Source organism: Bombus vosnesenskii, unplaced genomic scaffold, assembly GCF_011952255.1.
Source record: "Bombus vosnesenskii isolate JDL3184/JDL3185 unplaced genomic scaffold, Bvos_JDL3184-5_v1.1 scf7180000013295, whole genome shotgun sequence".
Lineage (NCBI taxonomy): Eukaryota > Metazoa > Arthropoda > Insecta > Hymenoptera > Apidae > Bombus > Bombus vosnesenskii.
In genome coordinates, this window is record NW_022882946.1 from 4188404 (window position 1) to 4207529 (window position 19126).

The 19126-nt window shown below is 34.8% G+C and overlaps 1 protein-coding gene across 14 annotated transcripts in view; it reads left to right on the forward strand.

Annotated features, from left to right (window-relative positions):
• LOC117233329 (protein unc-13 homolog B-like) overlaps nt 1–19126 on the forward strand; it is a 378435-nt gene that overhangs the window by 232644 nt on the left and 126665 nt on the right. The window lies entirely within an intron of this gene.

Genomic DNA, 19126 nt, shown 5'->3' on the forward strand with positions numbered 1-19126 from the left:
GAACGCGCTGTGCAAATCTCACTGATACACTTCAAATGAAAACAGCTGACGTTTCCAATACGAGGCTTTATTATTCCACGTTGTTGTTATTGTCGTTAGCCACGTAAACTTTCAGCGGAAAATTAGAATGGCCGCTTTACGAGATACCCACACGTACGTGGAATGGCTGAAATATGGAAATGCGGTAGAAGATATTGTACAGTTGTTTGCAGATTAAGATTATTATTTTTCGTTGTTTTTGTGGTTACAAATTGAAAATAACGTAGAAACGTAACTCAACTCGGTATAATTCGTAAGCGACTTTTCGTCGATAATTAAAATTTCCATATTTTAAAACTAATTTTCTGCATTTCCAGCTTTTAGTTGTTCGTAATAAATGTATCAGTATTGTTCATATATTTGCAGAGAACATAAAATGGTTTTTTCTTGAGGAAAAATTGAAATGTGATACATTTGTTTAGCTACCGTTACTCTTCAGTATTATCAAATTATTCTGTTTCTTCTTTTCCATCGTACGTCCATCTCCGCAACTACATCAACTTGCAAACATTCGATCATCGAACTCAATTGCTTTTGAATAATGAATAACCAGATATGCAAATAAAGCAATAACTAACTAATAGGGAATAATTATTTACACATTGCAACAATGTTTCTCTACTTGGTGTCAAGAGCTTTCGAAGTTACATTTACATTTTGGGTTATTTGTGTCACCCTTTCCATTCATTATCGACGATATATAATTTCTATTATCTCCAGGTCTGATAAAAACAAAGAAAAAGTATACTACAATTCTGACATTTGCGAAATATAATTTTTTAAGCTATGACATTTCCAAATCGATCGTCTTATTTCCATTATACGTCATTTCAACATTCTGATTTTATCTCAAAAATATTTCGCGCTTTCTTTAAAGAAGAACCGCAGATATTTTCTTGACCGAAGCTGTATATATTCTTCAGCCAATTTGAATTACTCAAATTTATCTCCTTACCCATAATTCCTAAGCCCAAAGATTCACCGATCGAATTTCAAACATTACAAACCTGCGATATTTTTCGTATTACGACATGTAGCTACAAAGAACTCTCGTTTTTATTTAGTTTCACTTGTTTCAATTCAACGTTGAGTTCTACAAAGTAGCGACAAGTCTACGATGCTTTCTTAAAGTACACAGGAAGAAATTAGTGAAAAGGAACTGTCCTCTTGAGAAGAATAACGAAGAACGAAATATATCGAACTAACTGTGAATTTAGTCAAGCGAGGTACAATAAAACGAAACTAACGGTGCAAACTACGAGGTTGGAAGCGTGTTCGACCGGATAAGCAACAATTTCACGTTGCATTTCCAGCGAATAATCGAATCGATGTGGCAATTAACACTTTTCTTTTTGAGATGTCTGTGGAAACGTTTCGTCAGGCATTCGGCCGGACTTTTGCAAACTCGCCGTCGACGACGTCGGTGCACACAGCCTGTTTCGACGTTTCTCTTATTTACGTCCCTTACGGCGGATGACCGATAATGAGAGGCTGTCTCGACGTCTAACGAGAAACCGTGCGGTTAAAGAGAAAGGACGAGATGGAAGCGAAAGAGGTGAACGCTTGAGAGGGAAACGGGATGAAGGATGAGCAGGCTGAGAAGGGGATTCGTTTGAAACCTTTAGAAATTGCGATGCCTCCCTTCTTTCATGTCGAAATCTGCCATCACTTGATAAAAATCCGCTTTTTGTTCTATGTAATTCTTCTGTATAGCGTGGTATTATTATGGGGTGATATAATTATTTTAAACAGAAAATAATGATTATCCTGAATGATGGATAAGATAAAGGAAATAAGCTGAAGAATAATTTTTTTAGTATTGAGTATGAACGTTGTTGTGGATGAGTTGAAAGAATCAATTTGGGGAGAAATTGTCGGGAAAATTAGAAATTTCAGGGATTAAAGTTGCGATAATTAATCCTGTCTGTTTATTTCCTCTAGAAGTATACAGGGTGCTGTATACAGGTTTGAAAAAGATTCTTTGATATAACATTGAAACGTGGACGTGAAAAGTTTTTTAGACAGTTTTGAGATCTTCTGTACTTTTCTATAATAGATTTAAGCTCGTTTATTTTCGAAGAAATATGAATTATTCTAACAAGTATTAATTTCGAATAATTTTGCGAAATTTCATTAAAATATATATTTTACTGATATGAGTGCAAAAATTGAAGTCGATAAGTAGTTATAGCGAAGTTGTCGATATTCTTTGTAAGCTCGATTTATCAAGATTACGTTACAAAGAAAAGAAAGGTGTATCATAGCTCGCAATACTTGAAATTACAGAACAACGTGCCGGAAAAGAAAAGGTAAAGAAGGTAATTCGGAAACTAACAAAGTGAAAGAAATTCCGAAGTATCGATATTCAGAGGTCAAACTATAATGCGTTCAGAAAAAAGATCATATCTGTTTCAAGAAATAATCCTCATTGCTACGATAATCCTTGACAAGACCAATCTACTTAAAACAAAAAAGAAAAAAGAAGAAAAGCAATTCAATTTGAACAAATGAAGTTCCAGACAGAGAAAGAATAACAAAAGAAAATGCTGAAAGTGGCTCGTTTTTCTAATACCCAGGCCAGCTGCGAATACTTCTTGGGTCCTTTATTTACAAAAGGATCTGTTTACTTGAATAAATTTCAGCAGGCAAGTCAAAGCGCGTTAAAAAGTTTTCTAAAGTTACCGAAAGCATATTTATGAACACAATATGACGCGGTATGCATTGCTTGTAATTAACCTAAATGCCGCAACGAGAATTAATTAAATTTCACGGGTACACGCGGTAATTATGCGAATTTCGTTGTCCTGCCCGCATAAGCTATAATATTTCGTTGTGGTCGGGCTTTTATTAATTTCAATTCTACTAAAATGCTTGCACCAGTTCGGTTAGGGTTTTGTCTCGTTTCAAACGTTCATCCTTGTCGTTGGCTATCGTTAGAATGAAACAAACACTTTCGCAAAAAGAGAAGCTGAAGGATATGCGACGTGGATGATCTCGAATTTAATTGCTGAACAAGGGAACAAGGGTTAACAAGAGAATACGATGACTATACTACCTCTGGCAAGCAGCTCTCTATTTAATGCAGTGATACGACGCTAATTAAAGATACTGAGATTTTTAAGACGCAATAATATTGCTTAGGTATAGAACACGTAAGGTATATATATGTATGAAGAATAACCATAATGATAATTATTTTGTCATTTTGTATGTGGTTATAATCTGATTGTTATCTTTTATTAATCTCATCTTATATATCTTATATATCTTAATTTTTCTGAATTCTGGATGAATTCTTAAATAAATTCTATTTGAGAATGAGATTTAGGAATGATTGTTTTAATAGGAAGAAAATTTATACAGATAGTTTATAAATATTTTGAAAAATTTCAAACAGGATACTTTTGAATCACGTTATATGATATTTAAGAAAATAATCGATCCTTTAATGCTTCAAAATTTTTCCTCGTTTTATTTTATTTTTCTTTCTTATTTTCTTATTTACGTATTTTTATTTTCTTTCTTTTCTTATTTACGTATAAATAGAAATAGTTTGATAAATATTTAATATAATACGTAAAGCGCGAATATTTCAAGAACTATCTGTGACAGAAGGAAACTGGAGAAAAGGTTTGAAATTTTCACCTAAGATAAAGGATTGTTTTACGTGAAAGCTTCTTCCTCAGATTCCATATAAATAATGTTTCAGTTATTGAGTTGAAAAGAAAACCGATAAAGGATCATGATATATGATTCCCGAAACGATAAATGGAAGGAAAAATGGATGGAAAGTGACACGAATACCAGCCATGTCAATTTCACGTCACAAAACGCGTCGTACGTAAGCGTCTGTCAAAATGTTGATTAATCTGCTCTCTACGTCCAGCGACAACGATCAGCTCCACAATTTAGAGGAAAAGGTACTACGGACTTCCTCTTCTTCGTACTATTCGCATTACACTATCATAGTAGACATAACGAATTTTAAGCAAAGAATTTTTTTTAAGAAAAAATTTTACTTCGTTGCACGAGCGACTATCCCGTTCATAATAAATATAAAGAATTTTAATAAAGAACATTTAAAAAGAGGTAATCTTTAAAAATACATATTAAATTAGTTACGTAAGTAAAAATAGAGGAAATGAACGATTAACGTTGAAAAACAAGACTGTACGATATTCTCTATAAATAAATTTCTTTAGACGTGTTTATAAAATATTATCGTTTTAAATTTTCGAATCTCCCACATATCCAATATGAAGCGTGCACAACAATCTTTACTACATATCTGTTACCTTGTTCCATCAACGGACAAACAAGTTACGCTGCCTGTTTGTCCACCTACTTAAAGTTCACTTCTTTATCCGATATCCCTCGCCATCATTTGTATCTGGCAAAGTTTCCAAAAAGTCTACGAAAATAGTGAGAAAAACACGTAGTTTCCTTATCGTTAACAAGAAAAACTTGGTCGTAACTTGGAGTAAACGTACAAACGAGCCGACCTAAAGGCAACCTCGAAACTTCCCCTTAAACGTGATCCATTTGATAAAACTGTTGCGATAAAGACCATTTTTCTAAGATTATGTCGCTACGCAATCGTATATTATTTGGCCACGAAGTATAAAATAGATTTGAATAATAAATTCTTGCATAAGAGATGAGCAAGTTTTTCAATTTGTTTCTTATACTGTCGATTCTTATCCCAAATTATTTACTATTCATTTGAAACCTTTAATCAATAATCTTCACAGGGACATTCATATTTCATCCAAAGTACCTTCAAAAATATTATTTATCAAATTCGATGCCATATACTCACGGCCTCGTCAACATGTCACGACGATATCCTTGCGATACGTCTTATACAATCGTTCTAATTAAATTACCAATATTTATGCAAATTCTTCTATGCCGCCTTCAGAATATTATAACACGTTCACATATATATTTTTATATATTATAAGTTTCCTATATGCGCTTAAAAGTCCGCCGTCTAACTATAACAACTTCAAACTACAATAATAATTATACATCACACTGACAAAGTATTTCTGTAATCGGTGTCATCTCTTTATTCGTATTCCAACAATGCCTTTGAAGCAATTTCAAGTGTCCGTGAGAATATATCCTGTCCAATGCACAGCATGAAACTTTTCAAATCAACTTTTCCAACTCTCAGCTTCGTGTTATTCCGTTACGTTATTTTCCCACCGAGATTTCCCCGGTTTCCGGCACGTTGTTTCTCGGAAACGAAGACGCACGAGCGACATTACACCGGTGGTTGGCGTCGCATTCGTCAACGGAAACAGAAGTTATCGTGGTGTCTCGATTGCGCGATATCGTTCGCAGCGTGAGAAACAATTCCGCGCAACGTGGTCGTATGTGCTTGCGGAATTACGTGGAGGCCGTACGTGCAGCTTACAAAGGGAAATCCAATTTCATTTACCTCGCACTACACTTGGACAATAAACGCGCACGAAGCCAACCTGATTCGTCTGTTACGAGGATGTGCAAGCACGTTCGCCTGTTCAACGTGTTAGCGAGCAAAAATCATCGCTTCCGGCGAGACGTCTCACTGGTAAACGTTAATTTCGCAGATTGATAGAGATCGCAAGATGTAGTCGAATCGGGGACAAGAGTACGATAGGAATATATAATCGTTTCTGGATTATCAGCGAAGAGTAGTTAGTAGTTTAATGCAAATTGAAATAATTGTATTGAGAATGAAATGTTTATTCACTTAATCGTTTATTAACGCGTTAATTATCGGGCGAATTTCGCTCGTATTGCCAACACTGCTGGACGGTTGTTCCTTGTTTAATACAATACATTATTATACGCAATTATGGTACCTTGATACAAGGTTTAAGTATTTTACGATGCATTTTACAATAAATGTACATCAACGCTTCGCATTGTTATCGCAATATTTGGAATTGAATGTGCCTGTTCTTTTAATTGAAATATTTCAATTTTAACATTGTCGATTATTAATGATTCCTATGACATTGAACGTGTTAAGGGGAATTAGCACCTTGACAGAGTCAAATCAGACACATAATGAAAACAGATTAAATATAATGAATAAAAGAGAAAGTAATACAAAAAATTTGTGGTAGAATAATCAGCAAAATTGAACGACCATTATATTTGTCAGATATAGAGATATTCTTTTTGTATATATACACAAAAACGAAGCTAGTTAACACCAGTTTTTATAACTATTTTCGATTTAGTATCAGCGCATACGAATAGTATTTAACTTTGCAAGAAACAAATCATTTATCTTCGTATAAGATAAAAGTTTCTATGTAGCTCAATAATTTTGGAAAATATTTGCTAAATTGTTTTGATCTCGATATCAGCATTGATGTTTCTCGTTAGCATTCTTGTCAGGAGTTTTAGATATTCGTAATCGATTTTCTTGCTACATGTTGCGATACCAGGTGCAACATCTACTTTTACTGGCATGCCACGTGCTCTGGCTTCTATCACGTACTCAGCGTATACAAGGCGTATAGCACACAAGGTGTTACATTGAAGTCGCTATAAAACGTTACTTATTTTCACGATTCATCGTATCGTGATCGTATCGTGTTCTTACATATATTTGTCATAATGCGCATATGATAATAAAATTACGTACCTAGACTTCGTTTATTGCAATGAAATTTTAACATGCGCCCAATAAGGGAACCTGCGCGAATTCAAATGATGAATTATCTGAACGTGAACTTCTACTAAGCGAAAGAGAACTCATTGGTAATAGAAAGAATCAGTGAACTATTGTACGAACCTCCAATTACATGAAACGTTCATGCCTCGACAAGTTCAAACGAATGAATTTCCGTTCCGACATAACGTAAGAGTAGTGAAAATTTTTATAAAAAAAATTACAAATAAATCCTTTATGTCTTACTTACTACGAAAGTAAATTTTTAGATTTATAACATATTTTTACATTGTAAGTATTTTAAGGTAATTTCCCTAATTATCTAATTTATTCAAAGATCGCTGTAATTTTTTAGTCGACCGAATTTTTGATTATTTGATGTAAAAGTGCGTTTAAAAGAGATAAGAAATTTTGTATACTTTACAAAGCACCGTCGTGATTCGTAACATCGATAATAGTGAATTTTCTATTTCTAAAGTATACGGTTTGCTATAAACGTTCATTTTGCGTGCAATACATCAAAATATGTTGGACATTAATGGGTGGGTGGCGGGTTTTACGTTTGACGTTACATGTATTCCAAACAACGACTATGTACGATCACAAGTACAGGCAATAAATATTTTATATTCGCGGTTTTGGTTTCTGAAACGACCACGCAGAAACTACGAAACGATGAATAGTCGTCTGAGTGAACGCGATATAACGTCGAATCTAGACCGTTTCGCTAATATTGTAAAAGTGAATACTTTCCTCGCTACTACCATAAAGTAAAGCTATTATGTAAACAGTAAATTTTTATTATCGTTCAACTATGTTCATAGCGGGTTCTCTTTATTTTCTTTACTGCGGAGGCAAATTGTTCTTGAGAATTTACGAACGAAACTTTGTAATTCTTCATTAGCATCTGTTTATTCGCATTGCATTACTTTATTTAGCTATTTAATAAATCGTATAAACATATCAACAACGAGATTGTGAAATATTTAATTCGCGTCTCGAAGCCGTACGTCGAGATTACACAGAGACGATCCAATCGTGTCTGTTCACGACGCTTCTTAGCGTACTCTAAACATAGTTATCGAAAGGAAGCCAGCACGAGTTACCTATTAAAGTCACGAGTATCAAGTGAAATGAATACCGGGGAAGATAATCAGGTTAAGCTACGACTATTGTCACAATTTTCGATCAATTCTCAATAATGAGATTAGTCGATTCTTATTCACACGTAATTAATAAGATTTTCCTAATTCTATGCGAAATTATCTACGAGAAATAATTCTTATGAAAAAGAAATGAAATCCAAATGAGGCGATTCTAAACGCAATAGATAATGATCCTCCAATTATTTTGAGCAGATTACTAGCATCATTTGTAATATCCATACTACAACATTTCTGTTATCATTTATAACATCGTACGGTAATTGTATAAATGTTCTACATATTCGTCAATGAAATTGTTCAATAGTGTTTATCAGTACCAGAAGTGTACGTACATTTTGATTGAAAAACAGCTTCCTCTCTTCGTTACCGCTAGTTTGTAACAGTTTCACTGAACAATAAAGTCGTGCGATAGTACGCCTGAACAGAAGATAACGAACACGAGTACCAAGAAACAAACAAACGTAGCAATTGCACGTGTACGAATTCTATTTCACAAACCAGCGAACAACCGATGTAATGTATTCACAGTTAAATTTCGTACGAGCCACGCGATCGTGTTATAAATATCTATATAGTGACACTACAGTTAACCAACGGAATAGGACGAACTCGATGCCAAAAAAGCATCGCGTTGGTTAATTCAACCTGTTTGCGCGATTAACATCGACCATAATCGGAAGCTTCTGCCTGTGGGATCGACACCGCGCTTCGCCAAACCAAAGCTTCATCGTTTGTCCGTGTTTAACCAGTGGAATGCTTTAATGTTGCAATTTACCGAATTATCGTTGCGTTATCAGTGAATCGAAATTTTGCGGGTCGCTGCTTCTGTTTCGGCTTCGTGTCTCTTCCAAATGAGTTGAAGAGCGACTTGTTGACGCTTTTTAATCCTTCCGATACTAATGGCGTAATACGAGCCACTCGCAAGCCAAAGCTGATCGCCTTCATTCTCTGTTCTCTCAATTTCGTTACACAGGTAAATCACTGTATCGAACTTCTAGAAAAACAATTTGTTTCTACTGAACTCGTAAAAGGATCGCACAAGTAATTGAAAATTTCAACATGAATTTAAAAAGTATTGCTTTTGAAATCCGATCGCTTTCTTCCGCTTTTTAATTTATGAAATTGATCGAATTGGCTTCTGAGTGGCTCGTGCAACTTTCCAAACGGCTGTTGAGCTATTATAATTTTTCTAGCGTCGTTGAGACTGATTGAAACTCGAGATCTTGTTGTAAATGAGACTACATATCACATTTGAGATATATTTAATTTAATTTATTTGTTTAAATACATTATACACTGTATTATCTAAGTATGACGGCCACTGTTAATAGAGAAACACATACAAACCATATGATTTCATGAGAATAATGGCAATAGCGTGTAATTTGAAAATAATTGTAGTTAAAGATAATAATTTTGAATTGGGAAGATAATGAAAAGTTAACCTTCATGAATTTTTAAAATACGTTTGAAAATTGAAATGAAAAAGAGGGAAGGAGAGTGCAATCGAAGTGTGCTGCATAAGAAAATTCAAACTTTCATCACGTGGGAAATTATTACAAAGAGAATGACAAAAGTTTGATGGATTTTAAGTTTACATCCGTGTAAAAAATTTCATATCCAATACGATAATCACAAAAATTATGATCGAATTTGCAACAAGGAAAAGTTTGATGAATTTTGAGTTTACACCCGTATAAAAAATTTCATGTCCAATACGATAATCACAAAAATTATGATCGAATTTACAACAAGGAAAAGTTAATTTAACCAAATCTGCGTTACAGAGTGTAGGATTATTCTTGGATTATACCCTTTTAGTGTCTAAGGCGACTTGAATTGAAGGATTATGTGGAGTATAAAGGAGGCTTTCTTTTTTAGGTCATTTAGAGGGCTCATGAATAACGTGATTTAGATACGGAGAATTCCACTGACAAAAAAATGTATTCTGAGAAAAAAGTGTTAAATCAAGATTTTGTACTAAATTCATTCCATTTCAGGCTGTCGATAAATTTAAGAATATAGCTTTTACGGTGATAGCGTTTGAAATAATCCGTGAAACTCCAAGAGAATAATTTACGTGGTAAAATTTTACGATAGATTTTCCGGAAGATATTTTTCTTCGTTTTCAATCAAGAACAACTTTTACAATTAAAATTCTCCAACATTAACTATTACATCATCATATGGCGTTATAAAACAATAAACAAATATATATACGAAATACATATACAAATATTGATACATCGAACTGTATATTCTATTTCGCACTAGATTTATCTTTGCCTTCAATACAATCTTTAATTAAATATTTTACGCAAAAGAAGAGATTCCGAGATTTTCTGTGATAGAATACTTCATCGATAATGTTAACAGAATGTTTCCAGTGATATTTACAAAATGGAATATGATTGAATTTTAATTGAAACAAAATTTTAATATACTAAACTATACCTGCTGCTTCAAATTTATACGAAAAGAAACAAGCACCCTCGCTGATTAAATATTTTACATAAAAGAACGAGCTCCCTCGTGTTCTTTTACAAAGTTAGTGATCAAGTCATGTTTTTTCATGGAGAACGTTTTTGTCCTTTTTGAAGAATAACCAGAAATGGGATTAGCCTCTCGTGCTCCCCTCTACTCGTATCCTATTTCCTGCGTAACCTTCGATCTTCATCCCCCACGGGAATAGGTAAAAAAGATACGGAAGGACGATTCCACACGATCAGCGTAACGAGATTGCACATCTACCGCGAAGGTCTCACAAATGGAAGACGATCAGCACTTCGACTAATGTTGATAAGCAACAATGTTGTCTTTAATGTTCGTGTAATCGTTTTACGTACATACGCACGTTTGATCGCTAAAAAAAAATATTATTCTATTGTATTACGTTCGCTTCTGCCTTTTACGATATCACGTTCTATTCTTGTCAACAATTCCTCGGGAATTGATCCTTTCTTCCATTTAGATACAAGAAATATCGTTTCAGAGGACATTTAAAGAGTAAGGACGTACTCAATTCTTCCGTGTATGTTGTTCTAAGAGGAAATTACTATTTGATTGTTTAAAATTGTTTTAACGGGAAAAGAGGATTGATTAAATTATCGAGTATTGTCAATATTATTAGTAATAACAGTAAGTATTATCGTAAACCATCGATCAACAAAGCTATATTATTGTTTCTTCTTTCTCAAGTTTACAAGGAGAACAGAAATACAAACATAGAAGAATAAAATAATATTCATCGAGTGTTTTCACCCTTTACTCGTTCGTCGCTATTGTTCACCGTTCATAATTCATCGAAAATGATTCAACGATAAAATATCAATTCCCTAGCTTTCAACTAGTAACAGAAAAACAAAAACAAAAAAAAAATAGCGGAAGCTTTTAATTAAAATAGATTTTGAAAAAGAAAATATCGCCCTTGTAATAAAACGCGAAATAATATTTTACGAGGAGCATATAGGTAACGTAGAGAAAGAGAATAACATTGACCGAGAGTTTTCACCATCGATCCATTCTACCGCTAGTCGACGCGAACAATTCGATAATTAAATGCCATTTTTCAAACTTAAATTCTTCTCACGAATTTATATATTACCACAACTCCAATCTCGTTCTTGGCCGGATCTCGCAAACCAGTTTACCGTAACCGGTGGTGCATTTTCATTAAGCGAAACGGTAAGTCCTTGGAAAAATGGGAGACAATAACTTCTTAAATGTAATGATTGCAGCCGCGTTTCCAATTCAGATCTATTAATTAGACAACGTCCTGTTGCAATAAATCGATACTTTACCGCGGGTTTGCAATTGGAACCGGAAGTAAATGGAAGAAAAAGGAGGAGAATACGGGCGGGTCTACGCGGAGACAAATGCTCGATGACGAAGTCGTTGCGGCAAAATTGAAAATTAAAATTTATGATTGCATTAAGAGGCTGAAGAGCGACACCGCGGCTGCGGCAAGGCAGGTTAGAAACTTTTGAAACAACGGCCGGCTAGCTGGTATGAGTAATTACACGGCCAGCTATTTTCTTCGCATACTCTCCTTTCCGCCTGAAAATCGGCCAACGAATTTTCGTTGCTTCCTCGACTTTGTGGCTTCCTGAAGACGAGTACACCCTCGCAAACGCAACCACAAGGAATTTTGGCACACGACGTAACGCCAGCGTTGGTCGTGGCTATTTTCATACTTGACATTATTTTATGGTAATTCGTCTGTGTCTTCTTAGACTTCGGCCACGCTGTCATGGTAGAGTGAGCAAAAACTGCGTTTGTTATTAATTTTAATAGCAATTCATTTTAAAGAACAAAAATTATTCAAATTTATCTGTGTTTCATCGAAACATATGACACTCTTTCCAAATATTTCGTCATGATGTAACAGGTTTTAGCGGACTCTGAATATTTTTCTTTCTGAATATCTTCTCTTTGAATATTTTCCATTGACTTTCAAAATGTAAGCTTCCTGGCTATTCTACCATGACATATTCTTCTTTACGTAGGATTCTTGCAACTGTTTCCTCAGATATTTTTTTCTTAATTCTTTTATATTATTTTTTAATTTTTTATAATTTTTATAATTATTTTTATAATTTTTTATATTAATTCCTGAATTTGTTTGAATTTGTCTGCAAATAAACCTGTTATTGATTGCCAATGATTATCTTTCCCTTTCACGTTCAGGTTTATTACGAACTATTCCTCTGCACCTATGATTTTTTATACGCTGGAACGAGATCTGCCAATTTCACAAAAAGATTTTCCCGCGAAATAGAATTCTATAATTAATTTTCGCGTTGGAAGGTCTCTGAACGTGATAAAATTTCGTCTTTCTTGATTCGAAAACTGATCTGGCCTGTGTCACGAGGATTGCGATCTGGCATCAAAGCCAAAGGCTATGCAACAAAATATCGATATTTATTTGTCCATACAGAATAATTCCTACATATCAACGTGTACGGTGAATTTTGTGTCAGTAAAATACCGGTATTTTTATATTTTCAATCCAATATAAACAAATGGATTATTTTATCTAAAATCCTTTCACGAATTGTTTGTTAAAATATAGGAATCAAATACATATCGCGTTTTTAATTCTGGATATGTGTATTTATATTTATCTTTCCGCCAATATTCATTAGCAACATAGCGATCTGCTTAATTCTGTGAGTAACTGCTGTATATTGAAACAAATTCGAACGGAGAAGAACACCAGATTATTTCATTTCAAATATTACGAACAAAATCTGCTCTAAATGGCTCACGTATAAATATTTTAGAAAAATTAATTTTTTCCACTTTTCTACCTTATTTCGTAGACAGCAAAAAGAACGTAGTGAACGAATTCTTTTTATTGAATTCGCTCTTCGATTAACTTTAATTCATTTTAATCGTACGTTTGCCTCCAACGAGTTTCGCGTGAAAGCTGGAAACTTTAAAAAAGGAGCGCATTTCAAGAGTTCGTGTCAAAGTTAATATTCGTAAGATTGTTACGTTCTCCTTAATTTCGCCAAACGCAAATGCAGATTTCTTGTAAGACGTGCATAATACGAAATAAAATGCTTACATAACCAACAACTATCGATTCATTTAAAAAAGTTTGCATCGTTAACTCGACTTAGGTTCGCCGCCAGTTCCAGTGAACCAGCTGCATCATGCTCCATAACTATCCAGTTTATTACGGTTTGAAGGATCACGAATTCGTAGGAAAGTTCTACGGCACGGTGGCAGCTCCGCGAATTAATGAACCTGGCTCGAAGATCCTCGAAGCCGGAAGTGGAAGCACGGCTCGCGCGCGGATAACGGATTCCATTTTCATTTTTCACGGCGGAACTTTCCTTCACATTGAATTCCTATGGCTATTGGAACATTCCTTGAGGGCGGAAACGAGGCCGCGACGCCTTTAAGAGATTTATGGAAGTCCAATTTAACAATCGGCATCGCCAGAACTAACTCGAAAACTCGCTAACACTCGCCGACATTCTTTCACCCCCTTTGATCGATTAATTAAGGAATTTCTCTCGTCGATATAATTTTATAATAGATGATAATTCTCAGTTTTTCTGATTTTGCCCTTGCATTCAGAATTCCTAATATCCTAATCGTTTAGTATAATCTGAATAATATAATCTAAAAAAAAAAATCCAAAAAATTTTAATTTTAACGTCATATGGAGAATCTCAGTAGCTCGGTTGAGTAGGAAGTAGGAATTTTTTTATTTCACGATTTTGAAACAATATTTATAATTGCACGACGATCCATATGCAATACCCAATGCTTTGATTCGATAATAAATAACAATTTTTTTTATTTTAAACGTTGGACATGGAATTTTAGTACCTCGGTTTGATGATAAACTTTTTTTTATTTTAAACGTTGGACATGGAATTTTAGTACCTCGGGTTGATGGTAAATAATGATCAAAATATTGTACAATTTTGATCGCAATATCGATCATTTCGTAAAGTTCTACGTATACCAAATTTCTGGTACCGTGATTTGATAGTAGTAAGCAGTAATCTGAAAGTTTTACGCTTTCGATTTAATACAAAGTCCCGAGGTTTTGGTAGCTTAGTTTGATACTCGCAATTTTAATGTTTCGCAGTTTGGCCGTTATATACGAGGTCTTAGTTTTTTACGAGATGACCATAATGTGTAGAGTACGAAACGACCTTAAGAGAGAGAGAGAGGGTGAGAGTTTAAAGGTAAATTATTAATGAGACAGACGATGTAACCTACTTCCTGCAGGTACAACAAAGTATTGCAATATTTAACCCAGATGACCACACGTTTACAAAAGCGTTACATAATCTTAGGTGGCACGTTGATGTAAAGTCTGTAGAATTTTTAAAAAGTAAAAATTTCCTCAAAACTACTGACAGCTCGGCCTCTAATTCTAAAACACAATTTTTAAAAATTCTCTACCGGTTCAAGTTTTTGCATGAAAAATTCCCTAAGAGTCTGTTTCCACTTAGTCGATGCTATTTATTTATTTTTTTTTTCTTGTAGATTTTCATACTTCTAAAAATTGCTAGCATAAGAAACTAGTTCCAAGCTATTTCAAGGAAATATTTCCATCCGCGAGGTTCAACTTATTCTATTCTTTCCGCATCTTTTTATGTGATACACGGACAAAGCAAAACTGAAATCATCGCACTTGGAAAGAAGCGAAAGAAGTGAAGGAACAATACACGATGGAGGTACAACCGAATCAGCTAAAGCAATTTGACATCGCCCACTCGGTTCGTCATCAACTGGTTACGTAGCTTTAAGGTTAACCGAATTAAAAGTTAGCGAGGTTTAAATCAGATCGAAATAAAATCCGGCGCAGGTGCGAACCGCCCACAAAAGCCACTTATCGTGCCATGTTCCATTTACTTTTTCTGCCGAAGTCTGACTCTCTGGAGCAAGAAGCTCCCTTTGAAACTTCGCGGAAAAGCTACACGATATTGTCGTAACCATCGCGAAATCAGATAAGCGAAATGAAAAGGAAAGTTGGAAGCAAAAACATGGGAAGTTCCCGATTCTCAACAGCGACTCTACTATTTTCGTAGCGCTGCTGATTTTTATTACATCTGCGAAATTCTATCAACAACGACTAACCGTCGAAAGAAGAAGGAAAGTGTAAAAGAAATTCGAATGAAAGTAAAATCGTGAAAGTAAAATCGTGATACGTCTGGTAACCTTAAGTCTACTTAAGCCTAAGCCTTTATTCGAGCAGGTTGCAATATCTGAAAGGCATTTGATACGGTACTTTTCGAAAACGAGAACACAAGTTCCTTGAACGATAATATCGGGCTATCAAAACTTCTCGATTTAATCTACCCTCAGTTTTTATCCAGCCTGCTTCCTCTGTCCTTACATTAGAACTGAATTGGGTTAATCGTGGACTATCCGTGGAATACGTAATATATGTATACGTAATATGAAGAAGTTGTTAGTCGGAGATTAAAGGATTTTCTAAAGCTCGTTGAGAGTACTGGAAAGAAATTGGTTGGTAAAAACTAATACCTCCAAGAATATGTAACGTTTTTAAGCTTAACGTCTTAGTTTTCAGAAGTTTACAATTAATTTTCGAATTGTGTGCGAAGTAACGTGATTCGAAGTTTTACAGTAATATTCGAATTAGAATATTAAAATTAAAATAATATTAAAATTAGAATTCGAAGTATTACAGTAATATTTAGAAATAATGTAGAACGAAATATATGACAGAGTAACATCTTCAAAAAAAAAATCATATATTCTTAAATTATTTGGAATATTAATTTGCAACTTGTGTACAGCGTGTGTACATACGTGTAAGCAGGATAGAGAAAAACTTACGAATTACAAAGCAAAGGCACTTAATTAACCTGTCAATTACAAAAGACAAATTAACTTGCCATTTAGATTGGTAATATTATTAATTCAATAATTTTATCGAACACAGTTACTTTGATACTTGAGATACTTACATCTTTATAATAGTAGAAAAATCGATATATTTACGCCTTTAGGAAAGTTTCTAATTGATCGATATTCTGGATTATTTTCATAGAAAATCGGACAGCTCCAACTTTCATATTTGTACCGATAATTTGCACAGAACGTGTGTACTGAAAAGAGGGCACTATATCGGTAATTAAGCTTCATCGATACAGTGAGATGCTCAAAGAGATATGCAAAAAAGTAGGTTAACAGCAAATACCATTTCCGATTCTTCTTTCTTTTTTTGTACGACTGATGTTCCAGCGTCACGGTTTACATGCAGAATACCTGGCCGATCGATCGAATTGCGTTTAGCAACAGAACACTTGTCGTAATGGCATCGTGGAATGCTATCGATTCGTACGAGGACGTCGATATAGAACACGCGTAACGCGTAATAATCGTCAACTTTGCTTAAGTGTGTGTGTGAAGTGAATATCGGCCAAATTCTCGGTAGATTCGTCTGTTTCCTATGTTTACATGGCAGCAATTGCATAATATTTCGTATATTTACAAGGGTGGTTATCGATTTTCTGATATTTGCAGTGCAAACACGGCTCGTATTATATTTATTTCAATATTCATCTATCAAGATGCCAAAGTGTAAATATCATTTTAAACAAATATAATCATGCAGAGACATAATGAAAACAAAATTGTAAAGAAATTAAACGCTTTCTTGGGAAAGAAGCTGGCTCACGAGTATTTTAATATTTTCATACAGATTGCCTTATATTTAAATAAATGCTGGTTTTAATTTAAGGACGATCGTATATTGCTAAAAAAGAAAAAAAATAGAATCTCAACTAGCATCTAAAAATGATTAAAAAGTAATATTTTAAAACACCATAATTAAGCTCTATTCTAATCTTAAAAAACTATGTCAAATTATGCACGAAAATCATCAACTGTGACTCGAAAGTTTCACAGCTAACATAAACCATAAATTCCGAGACTAAAAGTCTTGTTCGATCGTTCGCGGAGAGACGCGTTCGCGAGAAAGCGCGTCAGCGGCAGTCGTAAATTCCTGTTACGATTAGATAATCGACGCCACAAAATGATCGATACCCTATTTCGTTTAGGATAATGGAGGTGGTTGAACTGATTATAACACTGAAGTAACAGGTTATAATATACACTTTATTCCAACAACTTTGTAGACATAGACAGTTACGCTCGGTGCTTATAGATATAAGTTAAACAGATGACTGATCTAAGGTTGATAAACCAATCAAAACATTGACTGGTCAACGCATGAAAAACCAGTCAAGAGATGTTGATTAATCTAAAGATGGAAAACCAGTCAAAAGATGTTGACTGATTTAAGAACGACAAACCGATGAAATTCGGTGACGATAGTGTCGCAGAGGAAAACTATTGCTGGGTGTTGGTCCCCCCACCACCGGTCGCTTGTGGGTGGAAATGATCGTTGAACATGGGAAAAATCCGACCTTGCCATATTTTACCTGATGGAACAATAACCACAAGGAACGTCTCGACTTGAATATATTTTATAACAATTAAGGGCCCTAATGGTAAAATACAAATGCTTAGTTTTATGACAGTTCCTTAGGGTTATTGCGATCCGACTAATTATATTTTCACAGCTAGTGGCCGCCTCGACCGAGGAATGGATTCTGGGTTACGTAAAGAGTCACCGGACGTAACATCACGAACTGTATGAAATGCAAAAAGACTAAATCTTACGTGAAACTTAAACTTCCAGTGCAATCACGTAAATTCGTTTCATAGAACCGTAATATCGTCGTGAGATTGCGAAGAAGCTGTTTGTACTCGTCCGTGCGATACGTCGGTTAGTTTTGTGGCGTATCTGTTTCGATGGATACATAGAAGAAAGGAAACCAGTCGGAAAATCGCATGCTCGCGTCAGCTAATTTGCGTTTCAACGATGACAGCGCAGAAAATCGTTCGCACTGTAACGCATGCACTGCCATTTCCAGGTGAAAGTGTCTGTTTCCATTGTCTTTTCTTTCGCAGATCAAATCATATCAACCGACAGAACAATATTTCCTAAGTGATCGAAGCTCGTGTTCCTTCGCGTTGCTTAAAGGGAAACGCAAGATCAATCGCCTCGCGTGATATACAGGCGAACCTGATGCAGCTAGCATTCATTATCGATTCAAACGCGTGGCTTGTAAAGAACAAAGATTGCTAGAATAATCTAGTAGAATAGCGTAACAACGTAAATTTCAAAAGTGAAGAAAGAAAAAAAGTTATTTACATTTCCAAAAATTACTGGAAATCTATACAATTTCTATGCAAAAATTACCAACTATTAATTATCAAAATTTCTATTCAAAAAATATTATCTTGGCTCCTCTTGTATTGATATATATTCGTCCATGTAATATCAGATTCATAACACCTTCAACAATCAATCTCTTCCTCTTCAAGAAAAGAATCCTCATTTGCGAAAGATCCTCGTCGATCAAGCAGATAAAAAAATCCTGAAAAATGCATATTTCTTTCTCAAACTTTATAATGATGAAAAATATCCTTATCCATTACTCATTTCGAAGTGCAATTGCTCCATTTGTCGAACAATCAGAAGCACTTCAACGTAACCGTAAAGCAAAATCGATGCTAATGAAAATATGATTCCCAAGCTGCAGCAATTACTCCACGCGCACCTTTTCCGTATCGATGCTCCACGATGCAGACTTTCATTATGCACGAGCTCTCGAAGCACCTGAGCGCGCGTTTAATGGCCTCTAATCCATATTCCTTGCCTAAGAAATCTTCTCGCCTTGATTGC